Source organism: Agrilus planipennis, unplaced genomic scaffold (assembly GCF_000699045.2).
Source record: "Agrilus planipennis isolate EAB-ADULT unplaced genomic scaffold, Apla_2.0 scaffold74, whole genome shotgun sequence".
In the NCBI taxonomy this organism is placed as follows: Eukaryota; Metazoa; Arthropoda; class Insecta; order Coleoptera; family Buprestidae; genus Agrilus; species Agrilus planipennis.
The window spans coordinates 808,224-816,295 of NW_020438975.1; the positions used below are offsets into that span (position 1 = coordinate 808,224).

At 36.3% G+C, this 8,072-nt stretch overlaps 1 non-coding gene across 1 annotated transcript; it reads right to left on the minus strand.

Moving 5' to 3' along the window:
• Nucleotides 1-7,345: 7,345 nt before the first annotated feature.
• On the minus strand, nucleotides 7,346-7,419 carry Trnac-gca. The gene has a single exon. It is a non-coding gene; the product is annotated as a tRNA-Cys (tRNA).
• Between the last annotated feature and the right edge of the window lie 653 nt (nucleotides 7,420-8,072).

An 8,072-nucleotide genomic window follows, 5' to 3' on the forward strand; every position in this document is an offset into this window, starting at 1 on the left:
AATGTCCTTGCTCGCCGGAGGCGGGCTGATATGTTAGAGTATTTTATTCACAGAAAGTATTAGTTTTATACATTTCCTAGTACAATATCGGATTTTTATACAATTCAAAAGAAATGTATACATTTTCCAGGCAATGTTTGTATTAAAAAATCTTTGAAACAATATTTTATAGATTTTCTGAATATCCTCGGAATTTGATACAGTTCCTATATTTCATACATTTCTGATAACATAAATAATCACAAAAAATTCCTTTAGCAATAATTCATTACTTCTTAAATTTTTAATGATTATTTGTAATAGTTTTGTTGAATATCTTGTGATTGAAATATACAAAAGAAGAAACTAGAATCGATAAAAGGGAAGAAACAATACAGAAATGTGCAAATTGCAGAATCAAAGCTAAATAAAGACTGTAGATAAACAAACGCAAAGGATTTCAAAGTCAAATAACTATTGAATGATAATTATTTATGGATTTTTGAGCACAAACTTTATTAAGAAATAGTCAGTACAAGCTTTTAGGACGCGTTTACCGAGTGACTGTCAAGCGTGGACTTGACTTCTCATATAGTAGGAGCGCGCGAAATAGGACAATCAACTGTACACGGATTCCTCTGCTTAGCGCCCGAAGCTTCTATACTTACAGACATATCAAATACTTTAATTATAACTAATTGATTTCGAATCATTTGATGTGAAAAAAGAGGTCTTTGGATTTGAAATTCTCCATTTATTCTTTTACTTGAAATGAAAAGACAAACGGTGTGTTTATTCCATTTTTTTAATCGTGTTAGGGAATAGATGGCTATCGGTAAAAATTTCGAATTCATCCATTAAATCCTCCTCGTAGACTATCAGCAGAAGTATCCATACGTTATAGGTCTGTTCGGAATGGGGCGTTGTGTTCCCGGCGTTTTCCATTTTCCCCACAATTTACAAGTAAATTGGACCTTTAAATTCGTAACAAGATAAATAGAAAGATATCGATGTAAGAAACAGGATATGCACACCCTCTCGATTTCGAATCGTACTCATGGTCCACACTCGACCGTATTTTACATACACATACAGAGATACAGGCATACGTCGTTAGGGACCCTTCGAAACCACCCTCATTCCTTCGTCCCCAACAGCCTTTCGTCCACAACAAAAATTGACTTTTGTGTTTACCAAAGGACTTCTCCATCAATTAAACTGTTGACACTCGAAGACTCAAAATTACTCAAGTACAGAAAGAAAATAATTTAAAAACATCCAGGTTTTTTTTTATTCCAGCGTTTCTGACGCTTTAGTAGTACATTAACTAAATGCGTAATCCATTCGTACAGATTTACTTCACATTTTTATAGTTTTTTTGATAGTATTTTGCGTTTTTGGAAAGCTATCGAAGTTATTTTGTTACGTGGTTATGCACGTGTCCATCAACATATGATTTATGACCCTGATTGGTCCGCCGACGGCATTTGTAGCCGCGCTCGGTACTTTTACGCATCTCTCATAGAGGATCACCGCCGCCATATTGATTATGACCTGTGTATTCGTTTTTCCGCAATGATTTATAACTTCCGTGGTCGCATTTACTTATTGAATTGGTCACACTACGACAATTATTGGGATGGGCTTTTATTGTATCCAACGGAATTTTTGTTAATAAATCGTGTTTAAGGCAATTAATTAATTTAATTTAAAATAGGATACAAAAAATTAGAAGAAATTACTGATTTTTAGTTCCTAGGAAGTCAGATAAGTCAGGGTGGAAGGAGTAGTACGGATATAAAGCAGAGGATAGCGCAGGATTGGGTCGCCTTCAGTTCTATACTCGCGAACGGTTAACTTAGAAATGCGAAAAAGATTGTTAAGGGTGAAGGTTAGAAATGAAGAGGTATTAGAAAGAATAGGAGAACTCTATGGAAGTCAATAAGAAATAGGCGAGATAGGTTGGTAGGACACCTTCTCAGGCATGAAGGTCTAGTCAGAGACATATTAGAGGCAGAAACAGGAGTTAGGAGGGGTAGAGGTAGACCTAGATTAGATTACTGTTCGCAAATAGTTAAGGATGTGTGTTGTTCTAGTTTTAGGGAAATGCGAAGATTAGCTCAGGATAGGAAGTAGTGGAGGTGCGTGTCCAACCAGTCTTAGGACTGACGACCATATGAAGATGAAGGCAAGTGAAAAGGTTTGTTGAAAAACATAAAGAAGAGCATATACTATTTTAATTGCGCTAATTACCAAAGTGTTAATAATAATAGTACACATGTATTGTGTCCACTGACAATAATCACAAAAACTGATTTGTTCGAATACTTTAACCATTTGAAATGATAAGAAATCATTTCCTATATACGTACGACATACACATATATGTACCACACGCCAATTTGATGGTCCGGCACCCGAGGGCTATGCGATAGGGGTTGTTTTTTTTTTCGAATCGAGAAACAGACGTCTCCACTTTAGCAACGGCGATAAATATTCTCGTACGACGATAGTGACAGATAGAGCGTATAAAATGTACCGAATTCGAGGGATAAAAGGGCATCTTTCTTATTTTTTATCTGCCCACTTGGCCACTAGATTTAAAGAGACGACTTGAGGTTTCCGCAGGAAAGAGGGATTCAACAAGCGGCAGTTTGCCCCAAAACGATGCTGACTAGGAGACGCAGCAACGGTTTCTCTTCTCCTTTTCCACGACTCGACTCCCGGCACCGACACTTTATACTGAAGGGGCAATTTTAAAACCGACAGTCGAAATAATGAGGTCGTGCCATGTCATTTTTACACTTTAAGGAACAAAGAAACTTGACGCTATCGAGCCACTAGATCGAATGTAAAATGAGTACCTTCTTTTACTTTTCTTTTTTTAGAAACACTTTTATACCTTGAAAATTGTTTCGAAATTAATTCAGGGATCCCAGCGACTGTAATAAAACATTCTTGCAAATTATTTTCGTTGCCAATACTTTTGGGAACATATTTTTACATTTCTATAATAATAAATTCGAATTGCGATGTTGTGTTTAAATAATAGATAAAAGAACAGCATTCCGTTAGTTTCTCGCGATTCCGGGACTGGAGCGATGTTGTTATGGGTTGCATTTCGCGGTTTCGAAAAGCTTTTAACGTCCCTGGCGTCAGTGGTGTGGAATAGGGAATGGTTGGAGGGGTGGGGGGAGTGACTATACATACTTGTCGGTCTGGAGAATAAGTGAAAGAGGTTCGGGTGCTTGTCTGTCCAAGTTAAGAATATATGTGTGTATTTATTCCGGAGAAGTCCGGGCGGATCCGGATTTGGAGCATTTAGCCAGTTTCCGAGCGGAAGCACCTCAACACAAATGGAGAGCCACTACTGCGGCCGACCTGGATTTCTGAACTGGACCTCGAATTAAAATGGCTTAAAAGCGAAATTAAACTGCAGAGTGATCTAAATTTTTGATGGGACCTTCTTGACCGTCGTACAAACGACCCTCGATGTGGTAAAATAAAATTAATTCCAGAGAACTGTTATTACATTCGCAATTTAAAATGGATTATATCAACTTCGCCTTTGTCTGCCCCGAAGGTAACCTGGCGGCGAAATATGACGTATCGATACTATCAAATTTGCAAAGGTAGACGGATATATTTGGAAGGTCCATTTAACCTGATAATATCGAAATTAACTAACTAGAAAGAAAGAAACTGTACTTACTTGGGACAAAAAAAAACAACGTGTAATTATACAACACGCTACTGAAGTGAAACTTCTTGAAACACACAAACATACCGGGATAGGGGTTAAGGAATTGTTTTAAAGGTATTATTTATACACTATGCTTCGCACGGGTGCAATGCTAATGGTAAATATACTATAGAATGTCTTTATATACAACAATCACAGCTGTTTGTCATTAGACAATACAAACCAGCCGGTACCGCCGCAACCGCTATGTCCCTGCATTTTAAGTCTGTAATATCTTCGAAAATATTCATTTAAATTACATGCTGTAAAGGGCCATATTGATCTATATTAAAAGCATAATATATTTAAAAGCACTTAATTGGATAAGGATTAATGATGTATTGCTTAAAATCGCTTCGTAAATAGGACAAAAAATGGTTATTGTGGGTTGTCTCTAAGAGATAGACATATACCATTTCAGACTTTTTTGTAGACCTTTTTAAGATATACAGTACTGTGGTACATTACTTAGATCTATCTCGTAGGGTTCAGCCAGCGTTTGCAATGTAAGCACAAAAAAATGTGTTTATTTACGACATCACATTACAAACCTCTAAAATTATCAGTGTTTCTCTGCTATATTATGCATGTATTACACATATAAAACTTCCTCTTGAATTACTCTATCTATTAAAAAAACCCGCATTAAAATCCGTTGCGTAGTTTTAAAGATTCAAGCATACATAGGGACAGACAGCGGGGAAAATGCGTTGCATGATTTCGTTACATAGCAACTCGCATGAAACGAACTTACCCTATCGTGCGTAAAAAAGTTTCACTTCAAAAATGAGTAGTATCTACTTAATATTTAGCAGGAAGGAGTGAAAGGTAGCTTCAAATAAACCAGAAGCGATATTGACGCGAAAGTAACGTGTGAACATTAATAAATATAAAACAAAAATATTTGTATGCAACGAATGTAAAAGTAGGGATAATGTTTATATAAAAATCAGTATCGTCATCATAAGTTCTTCACTCCTAAGACTGGTTGGACATGCACCTCCAATTAATATCACAACCAGGATCGAAACGTTGGCATTGTTTTGCAAATAAATCAAAAGTATTAACCAGAATAAGGTTCAGAGTTTCTTCTTTATTCAATTCACAATTTCTGGATATTACTTCAAGTAATAAGTAGATTTTAAAATGAATCGATATTTTCCAGCATATTTATCAATGAAACTTACTTAATGTCCATGTAGATTACTTTTTATTCATTGTATGTTCTATCCGACTTGAACTTTTTCTATAACGACCACGAAGAATTCAAATAAGAATTTACATAGATGTGTATACCTCAAATGTGTGTGGGTGATGTAGTGTGTGTGTGTGTGTGTGTGTGTGTGTGTGTGTGTGTGTGTATGATGAAGCATTCGTTGTATGCATTATAAGGAAATGTATTACATCTATTTCGCTTACGTATATACGGGTGAATATTTTATTGTTGTTGCTATTATTATTATTAGAATTATCAGGAGGTCGCATGCATAGCGTATAGCCGCAACACCGGAGTAAATCTGCAAGACGGCTCATATATCATCGTGTATTCTACTCGGGTAGTGGATCTTTTTCCAGTGAAAGGCATAAATCAGAATGATGCCATTCAAATAAATTCGAAATCTCAAATAAATTATAATATTGTCACTGCTGAGTGCGGAATACAAAATAACTTTCGACTCTATTTCTCTCTTTTCTTACTGTCGTGGGGTCTTGGGCTTTAAGTTGTGTCGAATCCCGGGGACAATTTATTGTGGATGATACACGCTCCTCTCCGCTCGCACCTGAATAAATCAAAATAAGCGAGAAAGAAGGATTTTTCACATTTTAATGTTGCCTTTGTTGTTTGTTATTGTTGTCGTGGTTTGACGCGCATTCGCTGTCCGAGTAGAAACCAGGATTAAGATTTGCGATAGAGTATTTTTATTAGAAGTAAAGAAAGAAAATCAAGCAGCTTTTCCACGAAAACAATTTATCAAGTGCAAGTGTAGAGAAGAATCAATAAGAAGTAGGCGAAATAGATTGGTAGGATACGTTCCCAAGCAGAAGGAAGAGTTAAGAGGAGTACAGGTAGACCTAAATTAGATGATTGTAGATTCAGGGAAATGCGAAGATTAGCTCAGGATAGGAAACAGTGGAGATGCGTGTCCAACCAATTTTAGGACTCACGATCCCATGATGAGCTGTTTTCCTTATTAACTTCCATAGAGCAGAAAATTTTCCTTTTCAATCCTTTACATCATATCACACGAAATTCGTGATTGCCATGCAGTGAGTTGGATATTCAAACCGGGATTACCTTCTATTAATCGCAAAACAGTTTGGTCAGTACTGACCTGTCATCTTTGGTAACATTTATCTTCTCAGTGCGGTACCACATTTCTTGTGTGTTGCCGTCAGTGCACCGCCCATATGTGACTACCATGTCTTTATGTTCTGCATGCGAATACTTGGTTTTTTAATTGATATTTTTAATAAACTTATAAATAGCAGTAGTTATACCAATCAATCGGTAACTGCTATTAATCGTCATTACGTGCAGTTGGCTTGTCCGCGTACCAGCAGCTGTGAAGGTCACGGCTAGGTACGTATGTTTCTCCGCTTAACGCTTGCGGTAACAATGGACGATAAAATGACGCAGCCGCTAATCTATTAAGTTTTCTCAATCGTTGACGACTCTTTAACATGGGTACTTTTTGTTCATAGTTTTTAGACCCACTACGTTGTGGCGCTATCACGAAATGCCCTCTACAGTACCTCCAGATGTTTCCTTTCGAATATTCCGGAATACTCATCAGACATTAGTGCATATTCGAGCGATTCAAATCAACTAACTGACAGTATTTGACAATTTATAGAATATTTACTTTTAACTAGGAAAGAATATGACCGCAAATAATACATACGTTTAAATAATTTAATAAAAGAAATGCTTAAAATGAAAATTTTGCAAGATTATTGTTGCTAATCGATTTGGTAAAAACCATAGTTAATTATTCCCTTAAAATATTCTGTGGAAATGGATGCCGCTCGGAATCGTCGACGACAACGTCGTCAGTCGGCGTCGCTCTCCTTCCTGAATGATCCCTGATTACCTATAGAACTATGTATTGCTGATGACCCCATAAATAAAGACCTAATCTCTAGTCAAAGGGCTCCTGGAGCCCGTCTCCTCTTTTAATCTTATAATTTCCCTGCTGCTCTACCGGGATTATTTGCAATCAACTTTGCTTCGGTGCCCCGTCGTACCAACGCTACGTGTACGAGATGCCGACATTTTACGCCGCTCTACTCCACTACCATCCAACTTCTTTCACTTACTCATTCCCTCGTTTCTTCGCTCTCAAACAAGTGAAGCAGAAGGACATTGATTGGCCTTTAATTTTCTTCTTGAATTTCGACCGGGTCATCAAGAATCCTCTTTCCAGAATAATATACACAATGTTTTTGACTAAATATTTCGACAATGTTTCAAAAGGATTTTGAATCATAAAATGAACTTGGTAATGTTTTCACCAATTGCTTTACATTCCTATTGTATATTAATTTGAAATCATTTTTTCGATTTTTTATTTACCCACTACAAACTACCTCAAATTAATGAGGGAAAAATTGTTGCTGTTGTCACACCTCCGCCGGGAATCGAACCCGGGACCTTTGGCTTTGCACACCAATGTTCTGACCACTAAACTACGTGAGGCCATTATTAATATTGCATATTAATCCACTATTAAGTAACTAACAATATCATAGGATTTCATATNTAAAATAGGATACAAAAAATTAGAAGAAATTACTGATTTTTAGTTCCTAGGAAGTCAGATAAGTCAGGGTGGAAGGAGTAGTACGGATATAAAGCAGATTTCTTAAGCTTTCTTTAATATTCTTTTAAATTTATTTTTGTATCACTTCAAACATTATTTCAGTGCTTTTCACCGTGGTCTCCTTTCAATTGTTCTCTCAATCATTTTTACCTAGAAATCCAACTTCAACCATAGCTGTAGGTATTTTCATACTAATATCTGGTTTTACCCTTAATTGCTTTCTCTTGAAGTCTAAACTGTTCAATTCTACGTATTTTTATAAACCAGTGTTTTCATCCTCACTGTCACTACTTTTCCTTCTAGAACATTCTATTAAATTTGCCAACCACCTTGTCCTATAAATGTTACCGGAAATGTATGAAATCCGCTATTATATAGAATTCTTAGGAAATGTACTTATATCATTCCTGAAATCGCCCAGAATTGTGTGAAATACATTATATTAGACACATATCCTAGGAAATCTATTAATTTCCTAAATACCAATCGGAAATATATTACTGATAATAGTAGTAAATAGGCAATAATTC